The sequence below is a fragment of the Cavia porcellus genome, unplaced genomic scaffold, assembly GCF_034190915.1.
Source record: "Cavia porcellus strain 051 isolate PalLab524CR breed Dunkin Hartley unplaced genomic scaffold, mCavPor4.1 scaffold_3, whole genome shotgun sequence".
NCBI lineage: Eukaryota > Metazoa > Chordata > Mammalia > Rodentia > Caviidae > Cavia > Cavia porcellus.
The window spans coordinates 47078295-47095431 of record NW_026947486.1 but is presented as its reverse complement, the minus strand read 5'-3'; the positions used below and the strand labels follow the sequence as shown (position 1 = coordinate 47095431).

The 17137-nt window shown below is 36.1% G+C and overlaps 1 protein-coding gene and 1 pseudogene across 3 annotated transcripts in view; one reads left to right on the top strand and one right to left on the bottom strand.

Annotated features, from left to right (window-relative positions):
* Window positions 1–17137, top strand: part of Brwd3 (bromodomain and WD repeat domain containing 3) — a 182893-nt gene that overhangs the window by 23870 nt on the left and 141886 nt on the right. The window lies entirely within an intron of this gene.
* On the bottom strand, window positions 12084–12184 carry LOC111757159 (U6 spliceosomal RNA; annotated as a pseudogene).

Genomic DNA, 17137 nt, shown 5'->3' with positions numbered 1-17137 from the left:
TACTATATGAAAAACTCAAAAAATTAGAGCACCTAAAAATAAAAGCCTAATCAAAAAATGGGCAAATTAAATGAACAGATATATCACAGAGGAAGAAGTACAAATAGCTAACAAATATATAAAAAAATGTTTAACATCTTTGGCCATTAGGGAGATACCAATTGAAAAAAACACTAAGATTCCATCTTACTCCAGAAAGAATGGAAATCATCAAGAATTCAAAAAATAACAAATGCTTGTGTGGTTACGACAAAAAAGGAACCCTCCTACGTGCATTATTTGTGACAAGGCCTTAACTTTTTGCTGATTGCCTCCCTCTATTTACCACCTTCTTTCCCCCTTTTTCTTGGGGTGCTTTGACTCAGCGCCTGCCTTGCACATTCTAGGAACATGCTCTTCCTTTGAGTTACATGCTGAGTCCTTTTTTCATTTTGATTTGTATTTTGAGACAGAGTTTTGTTAATTTGCCCAGTCTGACTTTATACTTTTGATATTCCTATCTCAGCCTCTCCGGGGATTATAGGCATGTACTACCAAGCTTAGTACCTTTCTCGTTTTGATACTTACATAATTGTGTATGAAACAAGTGGCTTCAGATCACATTTTTATGTTATCTGAAGAGAAACGCAGAATCTTTTGTATGTGCTACATTCTGAATGCTCTTTAAATATTAAATGGATAGAAGTACTATAATTATAGACATATGGAAAGTGAAGCTTTCCTTTAAAAGTATATCTATATAAATATTTTTTTTTTAGGGAGGGTACTGGGGATTGAACTCACAACTGCACACTTGCAAGACAGGTGCCTATGCCGCTGAGCTAAATCCCCGGCCCCATTTTTTTGGTTTTATAAAGCTGAGTTTATACCCTTTTATATTTGTTTCTGGAATATATATATATATATATATATATCAATATATATCAGGGTTAATAATTTTAGTATCTATTTAAAAGGAAACAGGTTTTATATAGGATTCATTTTCATCATATATAAGATATGATTATATGGTGAATGTTTATTTTTTTGAAAAAAGATAGCAAAAGACACATTGCCATTAATCATCCTCAAAATATGCCCCCTCGCTTCAAACGTACTTATCCCATTATCCTTGATTCTTTCTGAAGCAGATATAATGGTCCTGTTTCATGAGAGTCTTTACTTGTGTTTTCATGACTACCTTTATGTATTGAATTGATTCAAGTTTTAACTGTTACGGTCATTTTGACTTTGAGGAAGAGCCAGTGTTTTACATGGTGTCAAATACGGTAAATGAGAGTACAATAAAATATTTTTATGAGCTTGCCTTTCTGTTGGATGGCATTTGGCAGCAGCATTCATTGTATTTTTCATCTCATTTTCAAAAGACACTTAAGGAAGAGGACTTATAAACTGCTAAAGAAAGTGGCAAGAACAATAAGATAGGTGTGTTTTTTTTTTTAATTTTTATTTAAGGAGAAAAGAAAAGAAAGAAAAAAAACAGTGAAGGGGTACAAGTTATACAGATTTACAGAATAAAAAAATGCGCAGTAGGAAATCACTAGTTAATGGATTACATATTGCCATCTTAGAAATAATTGTTCAAGTCACAAAATTAAAGCTTGTAGAGTGGACATTCCAACAATGATACTGCAAACAGTTCTGTTCAATGATCCAATAAAACTCTGTGATATCATTTTCTATCTTATACATTTAAATATACATGCAGTTATATAGTTTAGAGCACTCTCTTTTCCTCTCTTTTGTACAGTGACTATTACACATTTTGGGTTTCATTGCTCCCACGGTTCTTGTTGCTTTTTTGGAAGAGAGTAAAACCAAATGTGACATAACAGAACAGAATCGGTCAAGTCAAAAGGGTGGACATAATAGATAATATAAAAACATAAAACAAGGTGATCAACAATGGTTACCATAATGCCTCCCGCTATTTCTAATAGAATTGCCTATATCATTAGTTGTAATACAATTGAACAAAACCGTAAAGAATAAAACCGACAAAACCAAAACATTGGAGATATTGTAGGTCTTCAAAAGTAGATAAAAGTCAACGAGAATGGGCGTTATAATGAATCTCATTATCTTCTCAGCTGATGCCTAAACTTTCGAACCTGATACTATCCAGCAAAACAGAATATAGGAACCTCAGTCAAAAACAAGATGGTGAGAGTAATACAGGGCTTCAAATCGAGATAATAGAAAGTCAAAGTGGGTTACTATATTATATCCTGCTATATTTTTCCCTTTAATTAAATGGATAAAAATAAAAAAGTAAATAATGGAGTGGAGATTGAGAAAAAAGAGGGCATAACAGCGAAACAGGGCAGATCAAAACATAACCATTTAAGCAGAATAGTGTTTCACCACCAGCTAATCCTGACCCAAAAATAGTTACCATATTGACTCCCTCCCTGAAGTCCTTGAGTACAACTTCATATACTGTAGCATTAAGTATATCAAAACAATGTAAATCCATTTAAGAGAATGACAGCATTATAGAGTATTTAGAATCGACTAACAGAAAATGAACAATGGTCTCTGTATAATCTCCTTGTCTTTAAAAGGTTTTTTCTTATACTATCGTACATAGCAAAATCCAATAAGATACAACCTGTTTAGACCATTGGAGACAGAAGAACAAAAGCTAGATGAGACTTCAAAACAAGATGGTACTAAATCAGCATTACCTATTAAGATGTCATTTTCTCCAAAAAAAGCTGTTCCTATCATCCAATCTTCTCTGTCTCATTTCTGTTGAGCTCTTTTTCTGTCAGTAGCTGTCAGTTTGTCTTCTTCATTTTGTTCTCTGCTCCATTCGTTGTGGCCTCCCCGCCCCTATTTCTGGGTTCTTTGTATTTTTCTTTTTTTAGAATATCCTGCAATACTTTCTGTAGGGTTGAATTGGTGGTTGCAAATTCCCCCAGTTCCTCTTTATCTTGGAAGCACCTCGTTTTTCCATCAATTTCCAGGGACAGTTGTGCAGGATATCTCAATCTTGGCTGTAGATTATTATCTTTCAAAGCTTGAATTATTTCTCCCCATGCTCTTCGTGATTTGATGGTTTGTGAAGAGAAATCTGCTGTAATTCTGATGGGTCTTCCCTTGTAAGTGATCTGTTTCTTGTCTCTTACAGCTTTTAATATTCTGTTCTTGTATTGAATTTCTGGAATTTTTATTATTATATGCCTGCATGTTTCTCTGTTAGGGTTGTAGGTAGCTGGGGTCCTGTATGCCTCATACATTTGAGTATCTTTACCTTTTGCTAAATTAGGAAAATTCTCCTGGATTATTTCTGTGAGTAGCTTTTGTAGTTCACTTGTTTGTGTCCCTACTTCTTCTTTTATGTTCTTAATCCTTAAGTTATGGCTCCTCTTATCATCTTCTTGTCTTTGTATTATTGCTGTGTGTTTCTTTGTTATTTTTAAGAAGTTTTTCATTTCATTCTCCCATGTTTCAAGTCTGCCCTCCAATTCAGATAGTCTGTCCTTAGTTTCTTTCAAGCTGTTATGCCAGTCTTGGGTAGACTTCTTGATTTCTTGATAGTCCCTTTGCACCTGCTTCACATACTCAATGCTTTCTCTGTTTTCTCCATCAAGCAATTCTCCCCTCTTTTTCTGTTCTTCCATTCCACCATCTGCTTTTTCCTGGGTGGTGCTTAGCATTTCTCTAACTATTCTGCATACTTCTAGCTTCAGGTCATTGATAACTTCATTCCTGAATTGGTCTATGAGGCTCTCTAAATGGTGCTTAATGTATATTGGTGCAGTGTCCCCTATTGCCTGATTCTCAGGATTGGGGGTCGAGGAGCCTTTTTTGTTGCTTCCCTTCCCCATATTTTCTGTTCCTTATAAAATGTAATCTTACACAGGAGGCCCGGCTTCCCTGCCTGTCAGCCACAGCTTGATCAAATTGCGCTGGTTAGTTGTTCCCGCTCACCGCTGCGCCCCAGGGAGTTGCGGAGGAGGCAGCCTACGCGGGAGTCGGTCGCTCCTCCGGGCCACCGTCAGGCTCTGGGATCTGGGTTAGGCCAGTCTAGGGAGTCCGCCAGCAGCGTCCCTCCGGCCAGGCACCTTTCACCAATCCCGTCCGAGAGGGAAACGTGCGGCTGCAGTTGCCACCGCGCCCTGCTCTTACAGGACTGCCCGAGCCCAGAAAAACCTCCGCTGGAGTCAAACTGCGGTAGGGAGTCAGTTCCTCGCTCACCTCGCCACCAGTCAGCCTTCCTCCCTGTCCGTCGCGTTTCCGACTCCGTTCGCAGACTCCTGTTCCCAAGCCTCTGCGCGTCTCTCCTTGCCGAGCCGCTGTGGAGGTAGCCGGCCGCCGGGCGGCGGGAAATCCAAACCGCGGTTTCCGATGGCGCGGGAACTCCGTTCCCAGACTCCCGTTCCCAAAGCTCGGCGGTCGCGTCTCTCCTTGCCGAGCCGCTGTGGAGGTAGCCGGCCGCCGGGCGGCGGGAAATCCAAACCGCGGTTTCCGATGGCGCGGAGTCGAGCCTCCACACCGAGATTTTTCTGTTCCTATTTTAGCGCCAGGACTGTATTCCAAGTTGGATTCTCTCAGTCCAGTTCGTTCCTGAGTCAGCAGAGCATATCTCTACTGGTTCGTATCTCCTTAGTCCGCATCATTCCTGGCCTCTGAGCCGAGCCTTTAGAGAGCGTTCAGTAGTTGCTGTTGTCTGTCCGCCATGTTCTCTCTTCTCCCCAGATAGGTGTGTTTAAAGCCAAGGGAAGTATTTTAAGGTGAACTAATGGCAGTCTGTCTTTTACTATAGTACACTTCTCAAATTTAAACATTGCTGTATATTCCAGTCATACCTTATGAATATAATGAAAAATTTTGTTTAATTCTATTATGAAATATTTCCCCTCATTTCTTATTCCTTTAGCTAGTTCATTTAATATAGCAATATGTTATGAGAATGTTTTTATATTTGCTTTATAGTAATAGAACTTTGTATTTATAATTTGCAAAGGGAACCTATAAAAAGTGCTAAATCTGTTTAATTTGAGGAAAAGGAAGTCTAAAACTTCTAGGTATAAAAACCAAATCAGGTTAAAAGGTTTAGGAGAAGATAAAAGTAAAAATTTGATATGCTCATCATTTCCAGTTATGTTAGGGAAATTTGGAAAGTGAGAATACAATTAGAAATGGTATTTCTTTGCCAAATCTCAGTATTATCCAAGAAATAATATCGTCAATGGCCATAGGACTTACTAATATTAGTTATGTTGTAATGTGGATGGATACTATGGAATGGGATTGGCTTCAGCCATGGATGCTATAAAACTTTTTACTATGGTTTTGTTTTAGAGACAGGGTCTCACTATGTAGTTCAGCCTGGCCTTCAACTAGCCATAATTCTCCTGCCATAGGCTACTGAATGTTGGGGATATGGGCGGGCTCCACCAGGGTCTGACCTGCAAAGCTTTAACTATGGATGGTTAATGCTTTAGAGATAATTTGATTAATAGTAGCATTGAATACGTGAAAGAAAAAATTCTGTAGTTTTAAAAAGTTTTATTTTAAAGAGGGTAAAATTAAACAGAACAAAACAGATCAGAAGAAAACAATGTAAGAGACACAGATTTCAAAGCAAGACAGCAGGAGATCTTCACTGGCTATATCATATCGTCTCTTGTTTTCTTCCAAATAGTTGCCCATATCTTCACACACAATGAATTCATACAAAACAAAATAGTATTAAACTGATCAGTGGATGGTGAAGGCACTCTAGGTCTTCAAAACCAGACAACAGGGAAGTCAACAATGGCTACGATAACGTCTCTTGTTCTCTTCAAAATAACTGTCCATATCTTCATGTATGTTGAAATTAAACAATACAAAAGAGACTAAAATCACTCTGAACAAAGGATAATAGTATTGCTGGATTTCACATCATGAGGCTACGGAATCAGCACTGGATACCTTAGTGTCTCTTTTTCTTCAAAGTAGCTCTTCATTTCATCATGCATTATATAATTGATTCTCATAAACTGTTTAGGAGAAGTTCTATGCATGCATGAGTCGCTACATGTGTACCTATCCTTTCTATATTAGAGGGAAAAACAAAACAAAACACATTCCTAGAAAAACAAGAAACAAAAAAGACAACAATGGCAAAGAACCCAGAACACTGACAATATAAGCCTTCAAAACAAGGTGGTATGAGCATAACGTGGATTGTTATTTTACCTAATGATCTTCAAGAGTTCCTTAGATCACCATACAATAATATGCACAATTGTTCCAATCCTATGAATGTTAACTATTTTGTTCCAAGAACTTACAGAATTTGTAGCACAATCATTGTAGCTATCCTAAGTGTGTTTACAAATTTTTGATATTTTTTCTTTTTCTTTCTTTTCCCTGAGATATTATTTTTCCCCTTTAAGCAGATTCTTATCCTTTTCCTGTATTTATTGAGGTTTTTTTTTGTATCTAATGGTACTCTTACCATGTGTTACACTAGGGAGACTATACAGTATTTACACATGTGAGTTTGATTTATTTCACTTATGAAAAATTCTGTAGTTTTATAATTTTACTGAACTTTTTTCAGATTTTATTTCCCTAGGCCCCTATCCTCCCTTCAAATCCCTCCTCCTTTCATCGTTTACAAAAGCTTTGTTTACATGTTTTCCTTCTACTGTCATTTTTAAAACTTTTTCCTGCTTTCCCTTCCCCTACCCTCTCTTATTCCCCTCCCCATTTGAACATTTTCTTTCTATTTCATAATACTTACTATGAATTTTGGTCCTTATTTATACTTTTGGTTTCTTATACCACAGAATGTGGTATTTACACATATATTCTGATTTATTTCACTTAAGATTATGGTCTCAAGGTGCATTGATTTTATTAGGGATGTCTCAGGTTTATCTTTATGGCAGAGTAGTACTCTATTGTATAAAAAAAACTGCATCTTCTTTATCCAGCTCACCAGTTGGTGGGCTTTGGGCTGTTTCCGAGATTTGGCTATTACCAACTATACTGCTATAAATGTGGGGGTGTATATATTGCTGTAGTGTGATGCTTTTAAGTCTTCCAGATAGATACCAAGGAGGGGAATAGCTGGGTTGAATGAAACCAATCCTGTTTTTTTGAGGAGTCTCCACACTGATTTCCACAGTGGTTTTAGTTGTCTACACTTCCACCAACAGTGGAGAAGCCTTTTTTTTCCCTCACAGCCCTGTCAGCATTTGTTATTGGCTGGTTTTGGTTTTTTAAATTTTTTATTTTTTTATTTTTTTTGGTACAGGGAATCGAACTCATGACCTTGCACTTGCCAGGCAGGTGCTGTGCCACTGAGCTATATCCCTCATCCATGATTTCCAGATAATAGCCATTCTTTCTGGGATGAAATAGAATCTCAGTATTTTAATTTGCATCTGTGGAATGACCAGTGATATTGAACATTTCTTCATATATTTACTTGCTGGATTTTTTTTCTTTTCCTTTTTCTTTTCTTTTTTGAGGCAAGGACTCGCTATGCAGTTCAGGCTGGGCTTGGGCTCACTTTGAAGGCTAGGCTGGTCTTGAACTTTCAGGGATCTGCCTGCCAAGTGCTGGGATTAGAGGAGTGCATCATCACTCCCAGCTCTTACTTGCTGTTTGTACTTACTCATTTGGGAAGTGTGTGTTCATATCAGATACCCAGTTTTGGATTGGGTCTTTAAATTTGAGGGGTCTGATTTTTTAATTTCTTTATTTGTTCTTGATAGTAATCTTTTCTCTGAGGAGTAGGTGGCAAAAATTTTTCAACACTGTGTGTTGATTCTTCACTCTGTTGATGGGGTAGCTTCATTTGCTGTATAAAACCTTTTTAATAAGATGAGGCCCCAACTGTTGGTTCTTTGTGGTAGCTCCTAGCCAGTTGGACTTTTGTTCATAAAGTTTTTATTTACACTAATGTCTGCAAGAATTCTACATTTTCTATCTTCAAGCAGATTTAATGTTTCTATTTTAATTTTTAAATTTTTTTAATTTTAATTTTTTTAATGTTTCTGTTATAATATTTAGATCTTTGATCCATTTTGATTTTAGTTCAGTGCTTTGATCGACAAAGTGATTGATAGACAAAGTGCTGATTTTTTAGTCTTTGGCAGGTGGAAAGCCAGTTTCCATAAAGAGGCTATGTTTCTTCCAGTGTACATGTTTGGCCCCTTTGTCAAAGATAAGGTAGCTGAGTTTATTTGTAGTTGTGTTTGCATCTTCTAATCTTTTTACCTGTTTTTTGTCTTTTGCTAGTACCATGCTGTTTTTATCACAGTAGCTTTGTTTGCTGCCCAGAATTGCCTTTGTTATTGTAGGGCTTATCTGGTTCAAAATGAGTTTTATGGTTGTTTTCTCTAATTCTCTGAGATATGCTGTTGGAATTTTGATTCTGATTGCACTAAATCTGTATAACAATTTGGAGGCATGACCTTTGAAGCTATATTGGTTTTTCTTACCTAAGAGTGTGGATGTCTTTCTATATTCTGATATCCTTTTTAATCTCTCTCTCTCTCTCTCTCTCTCTCTCTCTCTCTCTCTCTCTCTCTCTCTTTCTTTTTCTCTCTGTCTCTTTCTCTCTTAGAGTACTGCAGTTTTCAAGTAGTGGTCATTTATATCCTTCATTAGATTGATTCATCAGTATTTCAGTTTTTTGGATGCTATTGTGAAATGTCTTTTTTCCCCTAATTTGTCTCTCAATGAGTTATTCGTGTAAAAGATGGCTTTTGATTTTTACACTCTTGCATAGGATTGTTAAATCTAGAAGCCTTTTGGTGGAGTTTTTGGTGTTTTCTATGTAGAATATCATGTCATAAGCAAATAATGACAACTTCTTCCTTCCCTATCTGCTTTCTCTTATTCAATCACTCTGCTAACTTTTCCAGAACTATGTGGAATTTGAGTGGTGACAGTGGGCATGGCTTGCTCTTCTTTTCCTAGGAGTTTTAGGTTCCATGTTAAGTTGTTTATTTGAGAGCCCTCTGTTTTTCTTATGTGGTTATTCACTACTATAAATTTTTCTCATAGGACTGCTTTCCCTGTGTCCCAAAAGTTCCAGTATATTGTTTTGCATTATGAAGTAATTGTACAAAATGTCTAATTTCTTCTTTAATTTTATCTGTGACCTTTTGGTTGTTCAGAAAGATGCCATTTATCCTTATGTTTGTGAAGTTTTTGTGGTTTCTTTTGCCATTGGTGTCCAGTTTTATTGCATATTTAATTGCTCTGGTTTGATCATATTGATGGGATAATTTCAGGTACTTTGCATGTACTTAATGTTCTATGGACTAGTATTTGATATATTTTGGAGAACATCCAATGTACAGATGAAAAAGATGTGTATTCTGATGTGGGGTTAAACACTGTAGACATCTACAAAGTCCATTTGGTTCATTGTAGTATTTTTTTTCTCTTTTTTGTTTTTTGAGACAAGGTCTCTCTATAGTTTGGGCAGACCTTGTGCTCATTTTGTAGCACAGGCTGGTCTCAAACTCACAGTGATCCTCTTCCTGCCTCAGCCTCCCGAGTGTTGGGATTACAGGCATGAGCCACCATGCCCAGCTCAGTTGTAATATTTCATTGTTCAGCTTTTTGTCTAGTTGATCTGCTTTGTGATTGTGGGATACTGAGTTCCCCCAATACAATTGTATTAGTATTTGTTTTATTTTTTTATGTCCACTATTGTTTGTTTTATACAGTTGGGTGCATTGGTTTTTGTTACATATGTACTTCTGATTTTTATCTTTTTCATGGATTGTTCAGTGACCTTTGTCTCTCTTAATGTTGGGTTGAAATCCAATTTATCTGCTTTTTTCTGTGTTCCTGTTGCAGAGTGGTTTTTTTTTCCCCATCCTTTGACTTTCAGTCTGTCAATTTTTTTTGTATGGAGCATATGGTTGGATCTTGTTTATTTATCCATTGCCTCAGTTGGTTTCTTTTGACTGGTGAATTGAGACCACTAACACTGATGGTTAAACCAGGTGTGGTGCCACATGTCTGTAATCCCAGCACTTGGGAGGCTGAGACTGGAAGATTGTTGTGAGTGCTAAACAGGTCTGGGCTCCAAAGTGAGCTCAAGGCCAGCGTGAATTACATAGTGAGACACTGTCTCAAAAAGACAAAAAAACTGATGGTTATAATTAATATGTATTGACTTGTCTTTGTCATGTTATTTTCTTGTTGTCCCCCTCATTTAATTGTTGGTCTTCCATGATGGGTTCATTCTGTTGAGATTTGTTATGGTTTGTGGAGTTATTGTTATCTCTTTCTACAATGTCTTCAGAACATTTTGGAGTGTTGATTTGGTGTTCATCAGTATCTGTAGGTGTTCCTTGTTGTGGAAGTATCATATTTCTGTATCAATTTTGAAAGATAGTTTTGTAGGGTACAGCAATCAGTTTTCAAGATTGTTTTCCTTTATCGCTTGAAATACTTAACTCCAAGGTCTTCTTGACTTGAGGGTTTGTTCCAACTTCTTATTGACTTGAGAAATCAGCTGTGATTCTGATAGGCTTTCCTTTATAAGAGATCTGTTTCTTTTCTCTAACTGCTTCTAATATTTTATTCTTGTGTTCAGATTCTGGAATCTTGACAATTATATGCCTTGCTGTAGATTTTTTTATCATGGGTAATTAGAGTTTTGTATGCTTCCCTTACTTGTATGTCAAGCTTTTTTTTCCATGATTGCGATGTTTGCTGTCATTAAACCTGTGAACAAAATTTTTATATCATGTGTGTTCTCCTGTTTTTGTATTGACTCTAGTCAATCTTGTTACTCTTCTTTGCAAAAACTAGCACTTGATGGATTGATTTCTGGTTATCTCTGCTCTTTTTAAGAAATTTTCCCTTTTTTTCCATGATCACTACGGTAAACTTGTGTCCTATATCTGGGATTCTATCTGCACAGTGATTTTGTCTGCTGTAAATACTTTGAATAGAAATTTTAGTCTCCTGGATATCTATTTGAGTCTGTGTTATGGACTGCATTTCTTTCCTATGTTTCACACTCATATTTTCCATCATTTTCCTTTGCTCTTATTTTATCTGTATATGCTCTTGGGTCACTAAGCATGTTTTTCATTGTGGTTACCATCTTAGTAGTTGTCTAATAAGTTACTTCTGCTTTGATTTTTTTCTAGAACCTGGTTCATTTTCTTTGTTGTTGCCCCATCAGAGAGGTCACATGGGTGGCGTTCAGATCATTCCTACTTATTGCTCCCTGGTTTTGCCTTTGATGAACTGAATGTCTGGGATTGCGTTTTGTTTGGTGTCTTCTCATTTTCTGGATTTTTGTTTTTGTTTTTAATTTAATTCCTGAGTAGGTTGGGAGTAGGTTGTGTGTGGTGAGTTTTTTTTTTTTTTTGTGCTAACATTTAGAACCCTTAGGCAGGGCCTATTTCTCAGAGGTGTCTTCCAGGTATAGCTGGTTTTTGGGTTTTGAGTCTGCTGCAAGATTTTATCTCTTCAGGTTGTTGGGGATGAGAAGTTGCTGCTAGCTTCGCCTAGCCCCTGGTTCTTTTAGCTCTCACCCACAGTGTTTATTATGACCCTTTGGCAATGTCAGGCCTGGTATACCAAAAAGAACAGCTGGTTAGAACCGTTATGTCACTTTGGCTTATGTGGTATAATCAGCAATAACAGTGGCATCAAACAGTGTAGAAAATGAGAAACTGAGGAAGCCATTAATCTGCCATCTTTAACCAAATAAACTAAATTTGTGGTTATACAGGAAAACCTAAAACAAAGCAGAAAAGTGTATGCAGTAATTAGGCTCTCAATATACCAATTTTACTGTCAAGGAGAAAACTTAAAAGGAATTAGGGGAAAACATACAGAAATAGACAAACAGGAGGGGATTAGAAGCAAGGCTGGTGAGAATAACGGAGGATAATACAACCTGAGTGAAAAAGAAAGGAGGGAAAGAGGAGACACACACACACACACACACATACACACACACACACATCTCATTAACATTCATATAAAAACAAGATCAAACAGTGAAGAGAAAAAAGAAATAAAAAACAAAATCAAAAAACAACCAAAAGGAGAGAGAGAAAAAAATGTTCACTTTGAGATTTGTCTCTGCTTTAAAAAATATGGAAAGCTTCACAAATATGTGTGTCATCCTTGTGTTAGGGGCCTTGCTAATCTCTGTATCCTTCCAAGTTCAGTGTATGTGCTGCTAAAGCAAACATTTTTTCAGATTTTAATTCAAATTCATTTTTACTTTTCTAATTTTTGAGCTATTAAGTTTTGTAGTTATTATTCTTTCAATTGGTATTACATTTTCAACATGAGTCACACTAAACATTGCAGATCTTGAACTTCGTGAAATTCCTTTTCAGTTTTTGTTTTCCTGGGGTTGGGTGTTGAAGAATTAATGTAGGGCTACTCACATACTAGACAAACCCTCTACCAACTGAGCTATTTTCCTACCTCAGTGTTTCCAGTTTTTTTGATGGTATTTTCTAAGTGTATTATTATCTTCCTTATTTATGAGAACCTTAATACTTGATTGCATTTTGATGAATTAGAAGGTTTCAAATACACATTCTTATTTTCCAATTTAAAAAATGATAATATTACTATTGACCAAGTGGCTTTTTTATAAAACATACTAATCTGAGATTAATTTATCCTTGCTTAAGTTCATGTTTTTCTGAAAAATTCTTTGTATTTAAAGATGATGATATTGATAGAGATGAGTGTGATGCAAGAATCCTGCTTTGAAAGGAATAATAGTCCTTTCTGCCCTGGTTGTGGAAAGTCTTAACACTATTTATTATTTGATCAGCAGTTATGAGCTGAACCTGGTGCTATTATTTAATCAATCTTAAGATTTTGCTGAAAATATAACTCTTGATGCTTTGTTTCACATCAGACCCCCATATTCCTGCCTTGTATTTTTTTTGTCTTTTTCATTTTTATCGGTATCAGGGATTGAACTCACGACTGCCTGCTTGCAAGGCAGGTGCTTATGCCGCTGAGCTAAATCCCCAGCCCCCCCACCCCCGCCTTGTATTTGAGGTATGTGTGTAGCTACATATTAAAATTCCAAAACTTTGCGTTTTTCTTTTTAAATTGGTTTAAAAGATTTAAAAACATTTCTTATTGATTGTAGGGATATCATAGTAGAACATTATTTTGGTGGTAATATCTTTTATTTTTCATTTTTCTCTTGAGGTACTCTTAGAAGACGTAAGTTGAGGTTATTCTTTGGTCTTTCCTAAAATGTATGCTTAACAAGTTTCTTTCAATAACCTTTTTAGATTGTTTAAAGTTTAAAATACTATGAAGTTTTGTTTTTTTACTGTATAGAAAATCAAATATGGCACTTGTTTACATGAAATTAACTTGACCTTTGGCTGAAACAATTCGGTTTGTCTTTAATGCCATTTATAGAAAATTACATTTCTATGTATTTATAATAAATTTAAAAATAACCATGTGTGGTAGCACATATGTATAATTGCATACTAGGGAGGTAGAAGCAACTAGATCTTGCTGCACGTTGGAGGCCAGCCTGGACTACACAGTCCAAACCAAAAACACAGAATAAAATGAAACGAAACAGTGGAAACTACATGATGGTTTTATGAATGTTATGTATATAAAGTTGTCAGATTGTAACAGGACACATAAAATTGCCCAAAAAATACTCAAGTTAATTCATTCGTATTAAAAAGTCAGAGGCTATCACCAATTTGTGTAATTTTTCTTTGTATTTTGAGTCACAGTCTCCTTATGTAGCTCAGTCTGGCCTTTAAGTCACAATCCATTTATTTTAGCCTCCTGAATATTGGGATTATAGACATGTAACACAATGCCTGGCTGTACACTTCTTGTTTTAGCTGGTGCTTGGTGCCAAGTTGATAATAAACTCCCTGCAGATAGAAAAGCTACCTGTCTTTTGTTAAATCCATAAACAGTACACATAAATAGATTGTCCATTTTTCTTGGTAAAACTATTCTCTTGTATTTATTTTGTTTTAGGCTCAAGTTTTTTTGAGGGGTAGCTCTTGTTAACAAGCAGTAAATTGCTAAATCTGTAGGATTATTCAAAATAAATTTCCTTGTTAAAGTGTAATCAATCAGTGACAATCAAGAATTAGCCTGTGGTCTAACAAATAATACCTATTGACACATAGTGAAAGACTAAACTCCCAAGGAACTATGGAAAGCCTGTGGCTACAGGGAATGAGGAAAATGTCTTCTCTAATGTTTGACTTTCACTGAAGAATTCTGAGGTCCTTCTAAAGGAAATCGGAATTTCTTGTGGATTAATGGCTATTTTGGAAGCAGGTTAGGAAAAGTGGGGATGAACTAGAGTTTGAGTGTTGTCATGAAGCAAGGGAAGTTTAGGAATTGAGGAAGTATCTCTGGCAATACATGATAGCAAAACAAGTCTGGGGATATCATTGGTAAGAGAGCAATGATGGTTGTTAATAATATTTTACAACTGCTGAATGACCTTGGGAAATTCTCGTTAACTTTGCAACTGGGTTTGTGGCTGTTCAATTAATTGTAGGGCTGATTTTTTATCCTATCCCATCTGATACTACACTGCCACTTTCAGGTAAGTTTTGATTCTTTCAACATATAGTCTTTCTTTCTTTCTTTCTATCTTTCTTTGTTCCTTCCTTCCTTCCTTCCTTCTTTGCTTCCTTCCTTCCTTCTTTGCTTCCTTCCTTCCTTCCTTCTTTCCTTCCTTCCTTCCTTCCTTCCTTCCTTCCTTCCTTCCTTCCTTCCTTCTTTCCTTTCTTCCTTTCTTTCATTTATGTGAGACAGTGTCTCACCATGTAGTCCTGCCTGGCTGGACTACACACTGTTGTGGACTGTCTATTGCTGAGTTAGACTGGGGGGTCTAATCCTGCTGCATCTAGTCTCAGGTGATGCTGATAGACTAGAACTGCAATAGAATGGGGCTTTGTGTCTTACCTTGGCACCAGAGATGTTATACTGGCCCTGTTCACAGTCAGGCCAAGTCTTTGAGGCTGTTAGGAAATTCACAGTGTAGACTTCACTATCCCAATCCTAAATTCCAGAGGGAAGTACTAAGCTTACTCTCTTGAGCTACCCCCAGCAAACAGTGTCTTGTTGGCCATTATTTTTCTTGAGGTTAGGGCCGTTTTGGGAAAGGTACAGTAGTCCACTGGTCATCTTGGTTGAAGTTTAAACTGGATTGTTTTTGAATTTTACTGCTGCAAAGTTCTGCACAGTGTCACGGGTGCAAGGAAGCCCATTCTTCAGGTAGCAGTGATAGGACTCAAAACATAAGTCTGTCCCACCAGGACAAAAATTTCTGCCTCATTCTTTTGAAGTTCTAAAGCTCCATTTTTGAGCACTATCTTGTGAAGAGCTGTGCTGTCTAAGGTTGGGATTGTCTCTGTGCTGAAACAAAATATCCAATGCCTGAAGTTAAGGGAGGAAAGCTTTATTTAACTCACAATTTGTAGAGGTTTCAGTCAACAATCCACTGACTTCAAGGCAGGATGGCATGGCAGAGAGGCAACAGTTGATGGTAGAAGACAGCAAATGCAACAAGTAAAGAGACAAGACTCTTTCTGTTCCTTGTATTTGAAATTTTTGTACAGCACTTACACATTTTCAGTGATAAGTGTATTTCTTCTTGCTCAGTGACCTGGGTATTTTCATGTGGTTAATTTAGACTGGCGTTGAACTGTTGCAATGATAAGCTGATGAGCTAATAAGGTACTCTAAATATAACAACCCTAAAGGAGTCATGATTTATGTTTATTGTTATTAAGCATCTATGTTATTGAGTTTCTTTAAAAGAGTGATTTATCACCAATTAATACTTGAGGAATGGTAGTAAACTTTTATGTCATGATAATACATACAGTTTTCTGAAATAGATATACTTTTCCAACAGAAGAATGGGTAATATTTTTGAATAAATAATATGTACCGTCAATGGACAGAATGTTAAATAAAAAACATGTTATTTTAGTAGATTTAGGATGAAATCTGAAAACAAAGCTATTACTGAAGACCGATTTGAATTTTGTTAACTTGAATTAAAATGTCCTATTTTATAGTCTGGAAAAAAAGAAATTTAGGAGGATGTTTACTGTTGAAACACTTGCTTCACATGAGTAAGGTCTTGGGTTTGATCCCTAGCACCACAAAAAATAAAATGAATGAAACTTAAAAATGTGAACTGCTATTAATTCAAGGTACAATAGACTCATATATTTCAAATTTTGACTTTTTTCTTTTCTTTTGTAGTTAACATTTTGTATACTGAAGTTAATTCAGTAGCGTTTACGTTTTGTAGTAGTAAATCTGAATTTCAGAAGGAGCATATAAATTTTATTCCATTTTAATTAGCTGTAATGTATTCTTTTTTTTGTGGTACTAGGGATCAAACTCATGACCTTGCCCTTGCCAGGCAGGCACTTATGCCGCTGACCTAGATTCCTGGCCTGTAATAAATTCTTGACATAGAGACTTTTTATGAGATAATGGTGATCTTCAACTCTGTTTTTTATTATTGTTTCATACTTAGCGCATATAGCTGTTTGGAAAGTATAGGAAATTAAACTATAATTTCGCTGATTGTTTATGACACTGGTAAAAACACCTAGTCTTGGTAGATGTAGTTATTTCCAAATAAAGGCAAAAAATGTGTTTTTTAAAAAATGGAGTATAACATAGAAGATGTATGATTTAATGAACTAGAAACTTTCTCAGTTTTTAATTTTTCATTAGTACATGTTTGCAGTACATAAGGATTACATTTCTTGTCAAAAGTTGGTTCATGAGTTATACTACAAAGCTACTGTAATAAAATCAACATGATACTGGAATAAAAACATCTGAAGATCAATGAACTAAATTAGAAGATACAACCACAACTACAAACACATTCAACCACCTTATCTTTGATAAAGGGGCCAAACATATTCACTGGAAGAATGGCAATCTCTTTAATAAATGGTGCTGGAAAAACTGGCCCTCCATATGCTGAAAACTAAAACTAGACCCATGCCTGTCACCATGTACTAAACTAAAATCTAAATGGATCAAAGATCCAAATATTAAAACAGAAACACTAAATCTGTTGGAAGACAAATTAGGTAAAAATCTTGAAGATATAGGAGTAGGTAAAAAATTCGTGAAC